This window comes from Lissotriton vulgaris, chromosome 3_1 (assembly GCF_964263255.1).
Source record: "Lissotriton vulgaris chromosome 3_1, aLisVul1.2, whole genome shotgun sequence".
Classification (NCBI taxonomy): Eukaryota; Metazoa; Chordata; class Amphibia; order Caudata; family Salamandridae; genus Lissotriton; species Lissotriton vulgaris.
In genome coordinates, this window is record NC_141689.1 from 1,649,579,413 (window position 1) to 1,649,600,071 (window position 20,659).

The following is a 20,659-nucleotide window of genomic DNA, read 5'->3' on the forward strand; positions in this document are numbered from 1 at the left end:
CATACCGGGCCCTGCAGCTTGCTGGTCAAGTTCTCGCCTCCGCCTTGCACCACTCCCACTACCCCTGCCAACACGAGCCTGGCCTGCTGTTGTGGGCACATCGGTTCGACTGGACCCCTGAGACATGGCAGTTGTGGTGTCGTCTGCCAGCTCCTGGGTGCCCGGCGAACTTTGTCCCTCATTGTCAGACTCGCTCAGTTGTGGACTGTGGGCAGGGCTCCGAGCTGTCTGATGGGGTGTGGCAGTAATGGGTGTTTTGGTTGGCACAGATGTGTCTGATCCAGCTGCTGCAAGAGTTGGGGCTCCAGAAGGGCCAGGTTGGTTGTGGACATCCATGGTGTGTTGAGAGGGTCGCTGTCGGTGGGATCAGTGTCCTGCTGAGCCTGGGACTGGGATGCTGCTCCCCACTGGTTGGGGGTATATTCCACACTCTGCCCTGTGGGTGTGAGAGACAGACAATGTTAATGACATTTCATGCAACATCATATTTTCTAATCCATTGTCGTGAGCACTGTTCCACCTGCTTTGGATTGTTGTCATTGTTCACTTGTGGGTATGTATGTTGTGTGGTCAGACTGATATGTGCTCAGGGTTCATTGACATGTGAGAGACTGTTTGCAATGACTGGCACAGCCATTGCTGTGGCTTGTGTCGCCGGTGCTACACAGATCCAGCTATTCTCTGTGTGACACTTTCGGTACAATGCAGCGTCAATCCTTATACCTGCTTCAAACATGCACAGGTTTTTAAGTCTGCATGTGCATGGATGTGACTGATTGGATTATTTATGATTTGACTTATCAAGTTTTGGGAGGTGTTGCTGAGCCGTGAGGGCCACCCACTGACCACACCCCTAGACCTGTACACTGACTTCTGGCACAGGGCTTTAGGACGTGTAACACCTCCAAGATAAATCACCCTTCTCAATACCCAGCAACATGGCCCTACTTTAGTGCATTAGCTGTGTCACAAAGCTGTATGTACGGCATTGTGTGGGAGGCACAAGGGACGTGTGATTCAGAACCGTGCATTGTTTGCTTGTATGCGTCATCAGTTCTGTATTTGCTTTGTTGTGTTACATGACGATTGTGACAGTGGGGCACTTCACTGGCTGTCCACAGAGGCTATGTTTCTGTAAGGGGTGTGTGACAGGCCATGCTGGTAGTTTGAGTCCGATTGTGAAGTGGGCGTCCATCGTGGTGTGGCTGTACCTCCATGGAGCATGCTGCCATGACAGTGGTTGTGAGTTCCTGTGTAAGATATCCGACCTTGTCCTGGTGTTAGTGTTTGCACTGGTCCCTGGAGGCACTTGTGCTGCCTACACCAGGACCCAGTGTCAACTACCTTGTCAGTACTTTCACACTCACTATGCATTGAGCATGGTGCATGGGTGTGTACCTGGGCCATATGGGATGTTTGAACACACCTCACATTAACCTTGCACCCTTCTCACCCTTGCAGCCTTCTGTCCATCCCCCTTGGACCCACACCAATACTGTTGATCACTTCTTGTAGGCCTGTGCACCAACCCCCATACTGTTAGGCAGTGCTGGGAGTCATAGCCATCCACCCCTCCTATGTCTGGGCTATGCTGGGAGTCATAGCCACCCACCCCCATTCTGTTAGGCAATGCTGGGAGTCATAGCCACCAACCCCCATACTGTTAGGCACTGCTGGGAGTCATAGCCACCCACCCCCATACTGATAGGCAATGCTGGGAGTTATAGCCACCTACCGCCATACTGTTAGGCACTGCTGGGAGTCATAGTCACCCACCCCTCCTATTTCTGGCCACTGCTGGGAGTCATAGCCACCCACCCCCATACTGTTAGGCACTGCTGGGAGTCATAGCCACCCATCCCCATACTGTTAGGCACTGCTGGGAGTCATAGCCACCCACCCCATACTGCTAGGCACTGCTGGGAGTCTGGTAGGCCTGTGCACCCACCTCCATACTGTTAGGCACTGCAGGGAGTCATAGCCACCCACCCCCATACTGTTAGGCAGTGCTGGGAGTCATAGCCATCCACCCTCCTATATCTGGGCACTGCTGGAAGTGATAGCCACCCACCCCCATAGTGTTAGACAATGCTGGGAGTCATAGCCACCCACCCCCATACTGTTAGGCACTGCTGGGAGTCATAGCCACCCACCCCCATACTGTTAGGCAATGCTGTGAGTTATAGCCACCTACCCCCATACTGTTAGGCACTGTTGGGAGTCATAGTCACCCACCCCTCCTATGTCTGGCCACTGCTGGGAGTCATAGCCACCCACCCCCATACTGTTAGGCTCTGCTGGGAGTCATAGCCACCCATCCCCATACTGTTAGGCACTGCTGGGCGTCATAGCCATCCAATCCTCCTATGTCTGGGCACTGCTGGGAGTCATAGCTACCCACCCCCATACTGTTAGGCACTGCTAGGAGTCATGGCCACACACCCCCATACTGTTGGGCACTGCTGGGAGTCATAGCCACCCACCCCATACTGTTAGGCAATGCTGGGAGTCATAGCCACCCACCCCCATACTGTTAGGTACTGCTGGGATTCATAGCCACCCACCCCTCCTATGTCTGGGCACTGCTGGGAGTAATAGCCACCCACCCCTCCTATGTCTGGGCTCTGCTGGGAATCACAGCCACCCACCCCCATACTGTTAGGCAATGCTGGGAGTAATAGTTACCCACCCATATACTGTTAGGCACTGCTGGGAGTCATAGCCACCCACCCCATACTGTTAGGAACTGCTGGGAGTCATAGCCACCCACCCCTCCTATGTCTGGGCACTGCTGGGAGCCATAGCCACCCACCCCATACTGTTAGGCAATGCTGGGAGTCATATCCACCCACCTCCAAACTGCTAGGCACTGCTGGGAGTCATAGCCACCCACCCCTATACAGTTAGGCACTACTGGGAGTCACAGCCACACACCCCTCCTATGTCTGGGCACTGCTGGGGGTCATAGCCACCTACCCCCATACTGTTAGGCTAGGCACTGCTGGGAGTCATAGCCACCCACCCCCATACTGTTAGGCACGTCTGGGAGTCATAGCCACCCACCCCATACTGTTAGGCACTGCAGGGAGTCATAGCCACCCACCCCTCTGTCGTATTTTGACGATGGCTGGGTTAGCGCTTAGCTTTGCTACACGTTTCCCGCTTAAATTAGCTATACGTAGAAACGCCATTTTGTATGTGTTGGCGGCCATCTTAGATCATGAGCGGCCTCGTGGCCGGCGTGCCCTTTAGTCCTTTGTCCGTTCCACTGACCACTCGAGTCTGCCCAGCAACAGGCTATTTTTAGTATTGGTCAAGCCCACACATGCGCAGTTCACACTGACCAGTCACTCCTCAGGAATGTGCCGCAAACTGACCAGTGGGTTTGAAACCCTCCAATGAGCTGGCAGTATTCCAAAATATGCCCTTATATGTACATAATGTTCTGTAACTTTGTGCCGCGTGTTCGTTTTATTACCTGTAGAATTGTATAAAAGAAAGGGTCACACCGATGTTCGGTGTGATACCTCTTGCATTACCGAAGGGTGCTGTATGAGTGTACCACCACCCCATGGGGTCCTAATAAACTTGTTCTTTGACTTTTACAGTTTCCGTGCCAACAGTTCTTCTAATGTATGTGGGTTATCTTCGGAACATGTAGGCCTTGGGAACCCGATACGACAAATTGGCGACCACGAAGGGACTCATCGGTGACTCGGATGCCCGAAGGAGAGGTCGTGACGAAGGTTGGGACACTCGCCATGGACGCGCGCTGCCATTAAGTGACCCGAGTCTTGGCTCCCACGGTGTTTTTTCCTTTCCTTCCGATCTGACCTTCCAGGTGGCGCCGGTCCCCGACTGAGTTTCGATCGTCTGTGTTGCTGGATAAAGTGCCGTTTGGCTGATTCGATTAAAAGACCTTGGCAGTTGGAATCTGGACCTTTGAGATTTTGGGTAAGATTTGTGATCGGTAAGGTAGTCTGCGGACGCTTACTGGAGTTCTATGATTTGTGATCGGTAAGGTAGTCCTTGGACGCTTGCCGAATTGTGACCTATGACTTTGATTTGAGTTAGCTAACATTTGTGAATTTGTGAATTTGTGAACTTTGAATCTATATGTGTAGTGCACTTCACATAGGCAGGCATGTAGAGATGTTTCTCTAACTTTGTTTTTTTCCTCTGAGCGGCACATCTGTGTGAAGTACTGTAAGTGCCTTTTATACGGTGTCACGCTTTCGTGATACTCTTTGAACATGCCTGTTTTTAGCACGCTTCGAGGGATGTGTTGTCTTGGAAATGGTACCACAATTAGGTTAGCGGAATCACAGCCGGCTCCCCCAGAGGGAACACCAAATCGCGAAATGTATATTAAACATGGCCTTCCCCCTATAATGTACAGTAAACTCTGGCACAAGTACACTAAATCGGATCCTGAATTGCAATGGCCACTACATGGGTTGTTCGATTTACAAAAAGTACAGTTTGTGGAGCAATGTTTGTTTCAACGCAGGTCTAGACAAAACATGTTTGACTGTGTGCGAATGTGGGAGAAAGCGGTGCGTGAGCGAATGAAACGTGAAGTTGCCTTGGCGGACAAAGAGCAGCGCAAGGCTGCTCGGGATAAGGCTTTACAGCTTGAGGAAAAAGAGGCTCAGGAGAAAAGAGAGAGGGAGGAACGGGAACGCAAATTGCAAACGACGGGTCAATTCCCTATTCGTCGACCGCTTTATCCTGTCCTTAATAATGAAATTGATGATTTTTCATTACTAGATCGGTCGCCGCCTCCGTATGTTTCACCGACGGCTCCAGCTGAAGATTCGGGTGATGAGGGGCAGGATAAGTTGGAAAAGAAGGGTGTATCTGCTCTCAGGTTTTCTACGGAGAGGTTTGCACATTTACGTAGTTGGGCTCGTAAAGTGAATAAGAAATGTGTTTCTCAGGATGAGGTGATTGCGGAGAGGAGTAAGTGGTCGGATCTTGAGTTAATGTATTTCTTGTCTACTTTGGCAGATGAAGTTGTTGTCGCGTATCGTGATTTTTCAGACACGTTAGAACCTAAAGCTGTGTCAGTACATCGTGAGAATTTGGATAAAGGTTTATTTGCTCTTTCAGATGTCGACGACCTTTTCAAGCAACTGATCCAGCTGCGGGATGAAACAACCAAATTGCGGGAGGAGCGAAAAAGGAGGCAAAAGGAGTCTGAGTCGAAGAATAGCGAGCAGATTAAGGAGTGTTCTCTCCGGGGTTCAGATAAGAATTCTGCAATGCATGTTATGCCTATGCGTGAAGCTGCGCCTCTGTATGTTCCACCGAAAGGGGAAGGTACAGATGATGATAGAAGATCGAAAGATGCGAAGGGGTATTTTGTATATAACTGGGTGTATACGCCTTGGAATAGAGCGGATGTTATGGTGCTGAAAAATTCTTTGCCTGATCTTCGTAAGAACCCGGCAGCATTTTATGAGGGGGTGGAAGGGGCTATTTCATCTTGTGTGATGACCCTGGTTGATATTGATTTGTTCTTTGGGTTAATACTTCCGCCTGATATGTGGAGACAAATTCGTAAGAATAATGATGAGACAGTGTTAGGGGGTACATGGAAAGAGATTAATGAAGCCGATTTAGAAAGGAAGCCAGCATGCAAACCTTGTCAGTTGATTTTAGACCTTCCAGCGGCTATTTTGACTAAATTAAAAACGCTCGTTCCCTCTAAAAAGATTGATTGGACTATGTTAGCTTCGTGCAAACAAAAGCCTGATGAAACGGTTTCAGATTTCTTTACACGCTTCGAGGGGGCATTCCATGATTATAGTGGTCAATCATTAACAGACGATGCGGGTCGGCATTTGTTTGTAGATAAGTATGTAACTAATCTCCTACCGGAGATTGCAAACGATTGAAAACGAGTGAAAGTTCCTGGGCCACGGCGACCCCTGCGTCTTTGTTAACGATGGCTCAGTATTATGAACGGCAGGAGATAGAGGCTAAAGAAAGTGTTGATAAGAAAGCGAAGGAGTTGAAGACGAAGGTAATGTTGGCACAGGTCCGTGGGACTCAGTATAGAGGGAGTGATAGAGGAAGACGAGGTGGAGGTACTACGTCGTATGGTCGTACGGATATAGCGGAGGATCAGTGTGCCTATTGTAAGGAGTTTGGGCATTGGGCTGATGATTGTCCGGTACTTCGTGAGCAGCGTAGTCAGCGTGGTCGAGGAAGTGGTAGGTCAAGAGGAGGTTATTCTGGAGCAAGAGGTGGCGGAAGTGATCGTGGAAGGGTTGAGGGCAGGGGCCGTGGCCAGGATGAACGAAATACTTTCGATAGACGAAACCAATATCAGATATCGGAAAGTGAGAATGTGGAACACCAGGATTATGTACATGCATAGGACTGCGTAGGATGGGGTGCGGAACCAATTGAAGTGCCTGTAGATCAGGAGGGTCCATATGTAACAGCGGGTATTTTGGGTTCTACTGATCAGTTCCTAGTTGACACCGGAGCTACTCGTAGCGCTTTGTCTAAAAGGTTGGTTCCGAGGGCTCCCCTGTCTGGCGAAATGATTACATGTGTAGGGTTTGATGGCACACCCTCCCCTAGCCCATTGTCAAAACCCCTAGCGCTTTGTCTCGACAAATTTTTTAGTTTTGGCCAATTTTTGTTATCGCCCTACACCCCAGATAATATCCTGGGCATTGATTTGCTTAAATATTTTCGAGCAACGATACGGTGCACTCCGGAGGGAGTGCGTGTCATTCTCAATGACAACTATCCTGACCCAAATAGGTTTTATACTATACAGGATATTTCAGCTTTGGCCTGTCTCCCGCACACGTTATGGGCGACCTCAGACACGGATGTGGGAGAGATGCGTATTCCACCTATTCACATTACTGTTAAGGAAGGGGCTTCTCTGCCACGTGTGCCACAGTACAAGATTTCGAAGGAAGGAGAAATTGCCCTGACACACATTGTCCAAGATCTGATTGCGGCTGGGGTGGTAGAAGAGGTTTCTTACAATGTTTGTAATAGTCCTATTCTGCCGATTCTGACAAGAGATACTGACGACAAAATTTATCGGTTTATTATTGACTTGAGAGAGATCAATAAAATTGTCGTTCCCCAATACCCGGTGGTGTCTGATATTACAACATTGCTTACGATGGTACCACCAACGGCTACGACCTTTAGCGTAATTGATTTGAAGAATGCCTTCTTTTCTATTCCTGTCCACCCCGATAGTAGATACTTATTTGGCTTTACGTTAAATAATAAATCGTATAGATTTTGTCGTGTTCCTCAAGGGTACACTGAGAGTCCGAGTATCTACAGCCAGGCTTTGAAAAGACAGCTTGATTCTTTTGTGTTGCAGTCGGGGGTTGTCCTTATCCAATATGTGGATGACCTCCTGCTTGCCGCTGACTCTTACGCACAATGTGAAGAAAGTACGATTGCGCTGCTTTCTTTTCTGGCACAGAATAATCATAAAGTTTCCAAGAAAAAGCTTCAATATTGTAGACCCAAGGTGACCTACCTCGGTCATCTTTTGTCTAAGGAGGGGCGTGCATTGACATCAGATCGAATCCAAGCAATTTTAGACACACCATTCCCCCTCACACAGAGAGACGTACGCGCCTTCATAGGGTTGACGTCCTTTTGTAGACAATGGATCATGGGGTTTTCGCACATTATAAAGCCTTTGCTAGCGTTACTGTCCAAAACTATACCAATGCCCCTTGAATGGACAGATGAATGTCAGAATGCTTTTGAACAGTTGAGACAGGCCCTTTGTTCTGCACCTGTGTTAGGCACACCAGATTACACGAAACTTTTTACATTGTACGTGCATGAGAATGATGGGTGCGCGTTGTCAGTGTTAGTGCAATTACATGGGGATAAGCAGAGACCATGTGCGTATTTCTCTGCCATTCTTGATCCTGTAGCACGAGGGTTGTCTGGGTGTTTCCGAGCGGTAGCAGCCACAGCAGTAGCCATACGACAGAGTGAGGGAATAGTGTTATCACATAAACTGTTGGTGTTAGTTCCTCACGCAGTAGATGCCCTGTTAAACCAAACGAAAACCCAATATCTCACGAGTGCACGATTAACAGGATATGAGCTTACACTGCTGGCGCCACATATTACACTGAAAAGATGTGCTACTTTGAACCCTGCCACTTTATTGCCCTATCCGGTCGAGGAGGGTCAGGAAGAAAAACATCACGACTGTGTTTTCCTGACCGAGGAACAGACAAAGGGTCGTATCGACTTACAGGATATGCCACTTCCAGATGTGGATGGGGAACTGTGGGTTGATGGATCGTGTTTGAGGCTGCCAGATGGTACGACTTCTGCAGCTTATGCGATCACGACACTTAAGACAGTGGTGGAAACAGCTAGAATACCACAGAAATCGGCTCAGGCAGCAGAGCTGATAGCTTTAACAAGAGCCTGCGAATTGAGCGCTGGTTTATGTGTGAACATCTACACAGACAGCCGGTATGCCTTCGGAGTAGCGCATGACTTTGGGCTACTCTGGAGAGAACGCGGGTTTCTGACTTCTCATGGAGAACACATTATGCACGGAGAACTGGTGCGTGATCTCCTAAATGTGTTGCTTTGCCCGAAGAAGGTAGCGATAGTAAAATGTAGTGCCCATAAGAAGATCACTGATAAAGTGGGTCAGGGAAATGCCTTTGCGGATAGCATAGCGAGACAAACGGCTATGTTTCCAACTGACTCCCCCATGTGCGTGACAAAGTCTCAAGCTGAACGATGGAATGATGCTAGAGCTGAGATATTAGATATTCAAAAGTCAGCTACTGAAGCTGAACTTGCGGCATGGGCAGTAGATGGGGTGCTTGATGATGAAGGGTGTTGGAGAAGTAAAGATATGGAGAAATGGAAATTGCCTGCAGCTTACTTGCAGGTGATGGTCCAAATGGCACATGGGTTGGCACACGTAGGGGCTCTTGCAATCACTCGACTATTGACACGAGTTTGGGAGCATCCCGAGATTGCCAATACTGCTAAGAGAGTAGTGCAGACCTGTCTGATATGCTTGCAGCACAACCCTGGAAAGGGGACCCATACTCCGAAAGGAGGGTTCGTTCCACCTTCTGCACCATTCGAGGTACTCTCAAATGGATTATATCCAGCTTGAGCGCTGTAATAACCTGAAGTATGTTTTAGTGGTGGTATGTGCTTTTAGCAAATGGGTTGAGGCTTTCCCCACGAAAGACAATACTGCTTTGACAACAGCTAAGGTTTTGCTCAAGGAGTACTTCCCTCGATTTGGAATTTGCAAATATCTGTGGAGCGACAATGGGCCTCATTTTGTCGGGAAAATTGTGGAATATGTGTTGAAGGGGTTAGGGACTCAGCAGAAGTTCCATGCTGTGTTCCACCCTCAGTCGGCAGGTCTTGTTGAGCGGTACAATGCCACGTTGAAATTAAAACTGGCTAAGATCGTGGCGTCCACGTCATTGAAATGGCCAGATGCCTTACCGCTAGCATTACTCTCCCTCAGATCAATACCCCATTCTCGAACGGGCCTCACACCATATGAAGTGGTGTTCGGAAGGCCGATGAACATCTGGGGGGTGCCTAAGCCGCGATTGATACATGATGTGCCTTGTGTAATGATGAACGATTATTTGGCACGATTAACAAATGATTTGCTTTCTATTCATCAACAGGTTCGAGAAGCGCTCCCTGACAACTCTACTGGAGAGGGCCATGATCTTCGTCCTGGGGATTTCGTGATGATTCGGTCGTTCGAGAGGACGAATAGCTTGGAACCGAGGTGGCGTGGCCCCGAGCAAGTCCTTCTCGCCACTCGGACAGCTGTACGAGTGACCAACAGGAAGCGGTGGATACATTCAACCCACTGCCGTCGTGTCTCTCCTGATTTGGCAAATCCTGTTGTGTTGACCGATTATAAAGAGATTTTGGAAAAGGAAAAGAGCCCAGCTGTGACGTCGGCCGAAGTTGAGGGAGCCTTCCCGGACCACACTGCTTCTGGACGAGAGCGTTACAATCTACGTCCACGATAAGAAGAGTTCTCTTATTGTGTTTTTTAATGACTGGTTGGTTACCGCTCCAGGTTTGTGAAACGGAAACCGGGAATTCCAAGGGGGGGGGATCAGTTCTGCCAGTGTAGCGACACCCGTCTTGGCCCGGAGAAGAAAACAACGGCTACCTCGGAGTTCAGCACCATATTTTTCTTTTTTTTAGGTATACACGTATGTGTATGTGAAACTTTGTGACCAATTCGAACTATTTGAGACTCTGCAAAAGTTTTCAGAACTATGGCATCATCAGCATCACGAGATAAGAGACTCTTGGGTGCCATTCTCTTTGTCCTGACTATTGTGGTGATTGCGGTAATAGCCTGGGTAGTTGAACTTGTGGTACCTGCACGCGAACATTTGCTGCCGACTACCCCGGCTCCATCTGAACATTTCCATTTTACCTTGCCTTATCACGAAGAACGGCACCGACAGACTTATCTGAATAATAGTTTTATTCAGATCCTACATCATACACACAATATGACAAATACTTCAAATTGCTGGGTGTGTGGGATGTTGCCTGGGCATCAGAAGAAAGGGGGTACTATACTCATCCCTCTCCCGTTTTCGCATATTGGATCCTGCAATGCATTTTATACTCTCCTCTTTACTTTGAGATGGCCCACAAAAGGGGGAGTGCTTTTTCGTTTGAATAAATTGTGTCATCATGACCGGGATGGGTATCCACAAGCTGAGGGTACTCGATTTGAATATGAGGAGTACCGCCCTGATAACGTGTCTGCTTCACGAATTTATAGCAACCAGCGAAATGTCAATGTATCGAATGCACATGTTATTAATGTTATTGCTACTAAAGCAGACCTATGTATACGTAATAAAGGTGTAATTTTGTTGGGAAAAGTGAATGTAACACCACACTCACGTTTGATAGTCCTACTGGTATATCGTTTGTGACATCCCGAAATACTTACTTCATCTGTGGAACGAAGGGTTATCATCAGCTTCCTTTGGGGTGGTCAGGCACTTGCTATGTGTCATTTGTATTACCGCCTGTATTCATTGCCCCACCAATGTATCACAACAATTACATCCTCTATCATGACTTTGTTTTAAACCGTGATAAACGTTCTGTTGTTTTGGACGATATAGATCAAACGGACACTACTTTGCAGCAGTATGTGGACTTTAATTTGGGTTTGTTCTCCTTCGTTGGGGCAGCTTTGAACAGTCGAAAGATCCGACGACTAACTCGTGTTGTTGAGGCTGTGGCTAATGATACTGCAATTGCACTCGGAAATATCACTGAAGAAGTACAGATTTCTAGAATTGTTGCGCTTCAGAACCGGATGGTTCTGGATGTAGTGTTAGCTGACCGTGGGGGGGCATGTAGAATCATCGGAAGTAGCTGTTGCGTCTACATACCTGACAATTCTCCGTCTGTATATGATGCTATCACTAAATTACATAAGATAGCGGCTGAAATACATCTAGATAATGGTACTTGGACTCTGTCAGGATGGTTCTGGTCAATACTCACCACCTGGGGATGGAAACTGTTAACGATTCTATGTATCATTGTGGGAATTCTGTTTTTCATTTGCTTATGTATCCAATGTGGCCCAATTTTTTGTTCTATGTGCTTGTCAGTTTGTGTACCATCGAGACGAGCTCTTGCTCATGACAAAATGATGCTTCATAAAGAAGTAACACAAATAATGCTAATTGATATAGAAGATGAACACCCCGATTATGTTTCACTATGAGGTAGCTTCAGCTAAACGCTAAAAGGGTCGTCTGTCGTATTTTGACGATGGCTGGGTTAGCGCTTAGCTTTGCTACACGTTTCCCGCTTAAATTATCTATACGTAGAAACGCCATTTTGTATGTGTTGGCGGCCATCTTAGATCATGAGCGGCCTCGTGGCCGGCGTGCCCTTTAGTCCTTTGTCCGTTCCACTGACCACTCGAGTCTGCCCAGCAACAGGCTATTTTTAGTATTGGTCAAGCCCACACATGCGCAGTTCACACTGACCAGTTACTCCTCAGGAATGTGCCGCAAACTGACCAGTGGGTTTGAAACCCTCCAATGAGCTGGCAGTATTCCAAAATATGCCCTTATATGTACATAATGTTCTGTAACTTTGTGCCGCGTGTTCGTTTTATTACCTGTAGAATTGTATAAAAGAAACGGTCACACCGATGTTCGGTGTGATACCTCTTGCATTACCGAAGGGTGCTGTATGAGTGTACCACCACCCCATGGGGTCCTAATAAACTTGTTCTTTGACTTTTACAGTTTCCGTGCCAACAGTTCTTCTAATGTATGTGGGTTATCTTCGGAACATGTAGGCCTTGGGAACCCGATACGACACCTCCTATGTTTGGGCACTGCTGGGAGTCATAGCCACCCACCCCATACTGTTAGACACTGGTGGGAGTCAAAGCCACCCACCCCCATACTGTTAGGCACTGCTGGGAGTCATAGCCACCCACCCCATACTGTTAGGCACTGCTGGGAGTCATAGCCACCCACCCCCAAACTGTTAGGCACTGCTGGGAGTCATAGCCACCCACCCCCATACTGTTAGGCACTGCTGGGAGTCATACTCACCCAATCCCACACTGTTATGCACTGCTGGGAGTCATAGCCACCCACCCCTCCTATGTCTGGGCACTGCTGGGAGTCATAGCCACCCACCCCCATACTGATAGGCACTGCTGGGAGTCATAGCCACCCACCCCCATACTGTTAGGCACTGCTGGGAGTCATATCCACCCATCCCTCCTATTTCTGGGCCCTGCTGGGAGTCATAGCCACCCACCCCTCCTATGTCTGGACCTTGCTGGGAGTCATAGCCACCTTCCCCTCCTATGTCTGGACCTTGCTGGGAGTCATTGCCACCCACCCCCATACTGTTAGACACTGCTTGGTATCATAGCCACCCACCCCTTCTATGTCTGGGCACTGCTGGGAGACATAGCCACCCACCCCTCCTATGTCTAAGCCTTGCTGGGAGTCAAAGCCACCCACCCTTGTATGTCTGGGAAGTGCTGGGAGTCATAGCCACCCACCCCTCCTATGTATGGGTCTTGATGGGAGTCATAGCCACCCACCCCTCCTATGTATGGGCACTGCTGGGAGTCATAGCCACCCACCCCTCCTATTTCTGGGCCTTGCTAGGAGTCATAGCCACCCACCCCTCCTATGTATGGGCACTGCTGGGAGTCATATCCACTCACCCCTCCTAAGTCTGGGTCTTGCTGGGAGTCATAGTCACCCACCCCTCCTATATCTGGGCCTTGCTGGGAGACATAGCCACCCACCCCCATACTGTTAGGCGCTGCTGGGAGTCATAGCCACCCACCCCATACTGTTAGGCACTGCTGGGAGTCCCCCCATGTTACATGAGTTGTTTGTATACTCACCAGGCTCCACGGCTCCTTTGATTCCACGAACTCCCACCGGTGGTAGCAGGGCCATAACTTTCTCCTCCCAGGGAAGGTATTGTACAGGTCTGCGGGGACCACCACCTCCACTGTGGTGTGCATGGGCGTAGTCTTCATCCATCTTCCTCTTGACCATCCTCCGCAGATCGTACCACCTGGCCTGGTAATCCCTCCTGGTGCGCCTGATGAGTGCAACAGCATTGACCCTATTGATGATCCTCCACCACAGGCGTGTTTTTTTCAGCTATGCTGGTCTGTCTGACCAATGCACCAAACAGCTGTGGCTCAACTCTGATGACTTCATCTGTAAGGATCTCCATCTCCAGGTTTGTGAACTTTGGATTCTTGGGTGTGGTCATGGTGTGGGTTGTATGTGATTTGGGGGGATGGTGTGTATGGATGTGGGGGTGTGGCTCTGATTGTGAAGGGGGTGGTGTGGGTGTGAATGTGATAGGGGTGTATGTGTGAAGGTGGGTGTGTGCAGTTGGTGCGTAGTCAGTGTCTGTTGTTAGTCTCTTTTGGCAAATGGGTATGTTGCAAAGGATGATGGGTTGTGTGTGTGGGCCCTTTTATTGGTCCATTTGTGGGTGTGGCTTATTTTGAAATTTTGATGGGTGTGTTATAAGGTGTGGGTGTGACTTGGGCCCTATGTTTGCCTGTTTGGATGTGGACAGGACATATGCTTTTGATGTTTTGTACACAGGAGTCATATTTTGTGGTATTGTGCGACTCTTTTGCATCCTCCTTGTGCTGTTTTCTGGGTTCGCCTGCGCTTTATGGGGGGGGGTGCGTTTCATATTTGTAGCTCGCTGATACGGGAGGTTTTCCGGGGATGCGCGTGCACTTCATTGATAGGGGTGCGGTGCGTATTTGTTAACCCCTTGGCTGCTGGGGTAATTTTCCTGCTGTGCTTGGGGGTGGGGGGGCCAGCTACGTCATGAGCTACAGTGCTCCTGTGCTCATGACGAGCTGAGCTCGGCAGGGCCACACCCGTTTTAATAGAACGTTCAACACAGCAGGGGAATTATCTCAGTGTGCGAGTGTTCTAATGGCCATGACAAGCTCAGCTCATCATGAGCATGCAAGGGGTTAATGCGGCTCACTCATACAGGATGTTTTCCGGGGGTACGCATGAACTTTATTAATGGGGGGTGCGGTTTGTATTTGTTAATGCGGCTTGCTCATACATGACGTTTTCCGGGGTACGCGTGCACTTTATTAATGGGGGTGCGGTTTGTATTTGTTAATGAGGTTCGCTCATACAGGACGTTTTCCGGGGGTGCGAGTGCACTTTATTGATGGGGGTGCGTTTCATATTTGTTAGTGTGGCTCGACAATACGCAATGTTTTCCGTACGAATCATGCTTCATACGCGAGTTGGTTTACCCGTACAATTTGCGTTCTCGTTCACCAGTCTGGATCGTACTTGTTGAGTCGTACGGCATGTTTACGAATCGTACGACTCAATTTCCGAGTACGTACCGTACGGATCTTGAATTGTTTTTCGTACGGGTCGCAAACATTCGGACGTAGTTTTGGACAACGGATCGTACTACGCAATTCGTACCGCATTTTACAATTCGTACGGAAAGGGTTAAGAATACGAATCGGCGGACGTTTTTTTTCCCGAATCGGAATCAAGCCCTAAATCTAAGGACCACATTTCAGTTATAAATTCCATACCTTGGGGTCGATTTCAAATTTTTTATTTTAGGAAGATCGGGCATGAAAACTTTTTCCCTTGGCTAATACTTTAAGGCAATCTAGTAAAATGTGCAATATATCACATTTAGTGTTTAGACCACATGTGCAATTCCCCTTCTTATCTATCATGGCACTTTTGATCTTATTGTTAGCATAACAAGGGTTGATTCCAATTCTTATTCTTTGCACTTCTCTTCTCAGATGACTGTCTGGAAGTATATCTACATATTGGTATCCTACTTCATTTTTCCATGGACTAGACATAAATGTAACTGATGTTTTCTCCTCAAAGTACTTTTGACCACTATTACGGGATTATTCACAGCCTATGGCTCTTAACTCACTATTTGTAGTCCCAATTTGTAGGTTTTCCATGCACAGTTTTATTCTCATTTTACTGCAGACTTTTACCATGATTCTCCTAATCTCCTTTGCCAATTTTAATTTGCTGTACAATATTTCTTTTTCACACCACAAGAATATCTTTTGCTCTTCCACCCAATTTAGGCACTTCCAAAATCTTATTAATGCCATTGCAGCCATTGTATTCCATGACACCAGATCCGTCTCCATTCTTACAGCCTGTTTCATGGATGATATTGGTTGTGACAGTAAATATTTTATACATTTAACCTCTTCAGTATCCCATCTGTTTTTGATGCTTAGATATAGCAGTTCACTTCCATATTGGAATTGTGGTGGAATCATGGGTACAAAGACAGTCAGGGGGGTGGGGCTCTCTGACATCTCCCTGTAGTCCTCATTACAGTCCTCATTATATTTCTTCAGGCCACTAACTGAGGTCAAAGCTCGTCCTCTCAATGAGCCCAGATGGACGTCCTTTTTTAGAGACTTATCGAACACGACACCTAGAAACTTATATTCCTTTACTGTCTCCAATTTTGAGGGGCCTAGGTAGTCGATGAAACAGCAGTATAATCTGCCTCTTATTTCCATTGACTTCTGCGTGAAGGATCAAAGGATGAAACAGGGATCAATGGTAGAGTTCCCTTCCTTAAAGCCCCCACGCACTGGAGGCACAATATGATGTTCTTCTTCCAATTCTTTTATTTGTTCCAATAACATTTTTAAAAGATGTTTTCCCCTACATCTAATAGACTTATTAATTTATCATTCTCTGGAGTATTTATATCTCCCCACCTGTGTATGGGTCTGATTACCACCCGCCTCCAACTTTCTGGTGTCTTTCTAAACACAAGTATTTCTTTAAACATTTGGGAAAATCATTCTGCCGACCAATCTGACTGGGACTTTAGAATTGCAGCTGGCATATTTTCTAGTCCTGCTGCCCTGGTTGGTACACAGACAAAATATCGAGATTCAAATTTCGAAATACAATTATATCGAAGTTTAAATATCGATGGGACATAATATAGAAGGTAAGTAATATTGACAGTCTTAATATCGATATTAGTATGATATCAGTAATTTCGAAGTTTGAAATATCGATGTCAATAATATCGAAATCAATAATTTCGATGTTACTAATATCGATTTATAAATACATTTTGTGTATATTATAATGTATTTATTATGTTTTATTATGTAATTTTTAATGTAATTTAATTAAATATTGTCTTTTAGTACTGTAGCGGGTTGTGGGTTTATAGGGGAATAGGGTGGGAAGTAATTTAATAATAATCAATTAATTAATATATGTTTGTAAATATTTTAAATTAATATTAATTAGTTAATTCATTAATATAATTTTGAACATATTTTAATTAATAATTAATTGGTAATTAATTAATATTAATTAGTTAATTACATTATTTAAAGTAATTTTTTTTACATATATAATTTTTTGTTATTGTTAATTAATTAATTGGTAAAAAATAATATTAATTATTAAATTTAATTAATTACAGCTAATGTGCTAATATATTTACTTTATTGTTATTGTTAATTAATAATTAATTGGTAATTAAATAATATTAATTAATTTTGGGTAAAGGAGTATTTTTAGGGTTCAGGGTCAGTTTGGGGTTTTTGGGTAAAGGGGTATTTTTAGGGTTCAGGTCAGTTTTGGGTTTTTGGGTAAAGGGGTATTTTTAGGGTTCAGGGTCAGTTTTGGGTTTTTGGGTAAAGGGGTATTTTTAGGGTTCAGGGTCAGTTTTCAGTTATTGGGTAAAGGGGTATTTTTAGGGTTCAGGGTCAGTTTTCAGTTTTTGGGTAAAGGGGTATTTTTAGGGTTCAGGGTCAGTTTTCAGTTTTGGGGTAAAGGGGTATTTTTAGGGTTCAGGGTCAGTTTTCAGTTTTTGGGTAAAGGGGTATTTTTTGGGTTCAGGGTCAGTTTTCAGTTTTTGGGTAAAGGGGTATTTTTAGGGTTCAGGGTCAGTTTTCAGTTTTTGGGTAAAGGGGCATTTCTAGGGTTCAGGGTCAGTTTTCAGTTTTTGGGTAAAGAGGTATTTTTAGGGTTCAGGGTCAGTTTTGAGTTTTTGGGTAAAGGGGTATTTTTAGGGTTCAGGGTCAGTTTTGGGTTTTTGGGGTACAGTCGTACAGGGTAAAAATAAAATAAATTTAAATTAAATCAATTAAATGAAATTAAAAAATATAAAATTACATTAAATTATTAAGTTTTTATTTTATTTTAAATGTATATGTATTAGTTTTAATTTTTTAATTATGTTTTAATATTTTTATTTAATATTTGTAACATTATATGTATTTTATAATTATTTTTACATTATTATTAATACATTTAAAAAAACAATATTTTTAATTTCGATATTTTTGTACTACAATATTAATTTTTCGATATTTGTGTACTTACCTTGTTAGGGATAGGATTCCTATATTTTTGACTTCGATATTTTTGTTCCGATATTTTTGTATTTCGATATTTTTGATTTCGATATTTTGTCAGACATTCGCCCTGGTTAAGGTTAGGTTTGCAATGATGCATCGAATTTTGCTTACCGAGAATAATGAGATAATATCTTTATCATTCCAAGGATTAGCCCTCTTTGTTGCAGTTCCTCCCCTTACCACATATATATCTTCCAGGTGCTTCTGTCACAGCACCGTTCCTTGCTCCCTGTGACTTATCGGAGCTATCGTGAACTATTTTCCAGAACTTTTGGAGTTTTTCGTTTCTGTTGCATTCAGAAGGTTACCCCAACATCTCGTTTTTGATCTCTAATTAACTTTTCATATTGTTTCTTTATCCTCTGTAGCATATTATGGTATGGTTCCTTGAATCATACTTTAATTTCAGGCTTTTCTCCCCTTTTCTGATCTGTGACGTTCTTTATTAAACCAATCTTTTTCGGTAGTTGCGGCTCTCTGGTTCCCATTTCCGCTACTTTTCTTCCTCTTTACTTCCACTCTTAGACACTGCACAACTTATTTGATAGTTTCTTCATACCACCCTAAGTTTTTACTCGGCATGTTGCTTACCTTTTTACTATGTTGGTATCTGGATAATTTTTCCATACTCTCTTCCGACATTTTCGTTGTGAGTCATCTCGGATAATCCATTTGGACAGGCAACACATTTTCTCTTAGTCTCTTTTCCTCCCATTGCAATTCATGTTTAGCTGGAAGTAATCACTCCCCTCAACTTGGGATACTTCAAACCAAATTACTGAATCGACATTCCAGGCGTGCATTAATATATAATCTATTGGCCAGGGTTGTGGTCCACTTTTGAATGTTCACCTAGCTGGGTAGTTTGCCTCTTACCTTCCATTTAAACAGACTAACCCCATTGTCCCCAAATTCTTCACTAAGGTCTTTTCTTGGACGGTCAGTTTAACATTAAAAAAACTGGCTTTATTTATCTTTTAATCAAGCAATGTCTCTTTATTCCATAAGTCGACTCTACGAGGGTCCAATTTATGGTTGAAGCCCCTCAAGAGTATAAACAACTTGCTGGGATGTAGGTCACTAATTTCTTCTAAATCCTCCTTGAATTTGCCCAATTCAACCCTATATCCTTCCCCACCTTCCCCTTGCATGTACACATTGACTATAGTTATGCAATCAAATGTCGGGCCTTGGGCCAAATGTTGCACTCTACATCCCACCAACCGACTACATTCACTTTCTGTGGTATTACATTCCTTGCTATTTTATGGATACCAGTATTATTTGTCTGCCAGATGGGGGCCCCAGTTGGCTCTTTAAAGTTAATCGGAGTACCTGGACAAATCCATCGATCTTCGGGGTCTCGCCACTCAGCTACATTTCCTGTAGGCATACAACTTTACCCGATTCCATGTATCTCTTGAAACTTTCTGATTTTGTCAGTTTTTTGTAACCTTTTACATTTCGTGTTAGAACCCTGAGGCTGTGTGGCATCCCAATATTCTAGACTATCTTGCTCTGCCACCCTTCCTCTACATAATTATGCAGTGTTAGAGCACTAATCTGTTTCCAGGAATCTGTCCACCACTTTGTTTACTCTTAGCAAATTGTTCCACTGTGTTTCAAGGTTTTTCCCTCTGTGTTCCTGTTCTTTGAACCTAACCTGCCTGGGCCCCAGCCCTGCATGTTGCTGTAGAAAAGATTTCGGGTGATTCGGGTGATTGCTATCTGTAGACATTTCTGCCTCTGGCACTAGTCTAATTCCTTCTTCCAACACCTCTGATATGCTTTTGTTATTGCCAAGATCACTATATTACAAAATAGTTTCTTTCATTACTCCCTTCCCTGTATTATTTGACGTGAAGCCCACTTGCATTAGGTCCTGTGTCTCTATCTCCCTCAGACCTTTGCATTTGGAAGAGAAGAAAAGTAGCTGAGATCGGTTTAATGGTTGTATTTTTCTCTCTTTCTTACCTCCTTTCCTATACTGCGAGGGTTCAAAATATAGCCATAGACTACTCCTGTCTCTACTTCCTATTTCTGTTTCTTGGGACATCTCTCTGCACTCCCTGCTTCCTCTCGTTCCACTTCCCAACAGCTCTCTTCCCTCCCCTCTTCTCTTATATTTTTCTCCTTCTCTTTGTCTACACAATTTATTCCAATCATCATCATTCCTCATACATTGGGTCTGTGGACTGCTTCCAAATTTTTTCTATGAATTGTTAGTTCTACTTCATGCTTTCCCTTCATTACAATAGACATTGGCTGGGTCACTTCTTCCTGCTTATTCTTTTTCTCTGTCTTTTCCGGGCACTTATGTCTTTTATCCTTCACCCCTACCTCAATTTCAAATATTTTGTCTTTTCCACTATTTGAGTCCTCTTCTCATTCCCCCTATCCTCTGTCTTCTTGTCTGAGGGATGTATTGCCTATATATTGTTGTCTCTCCATGTTTTTTACAATCTTTGGGTGTCTGGATTCATCTACACTTTGTGGTGTTAATGGCAGAAGGTATTCTTCTACTTCCTGTAGTTCAGGGGGACCTCTTGATGGTTTAACTTCTGCCACAGATCTTACCTTTGATGGCATGTGGGCCTTAATTTGCTTTAGCTCCCCCATTGTTGTTTGCAACTGGTCCTTTAGTACTTTTAG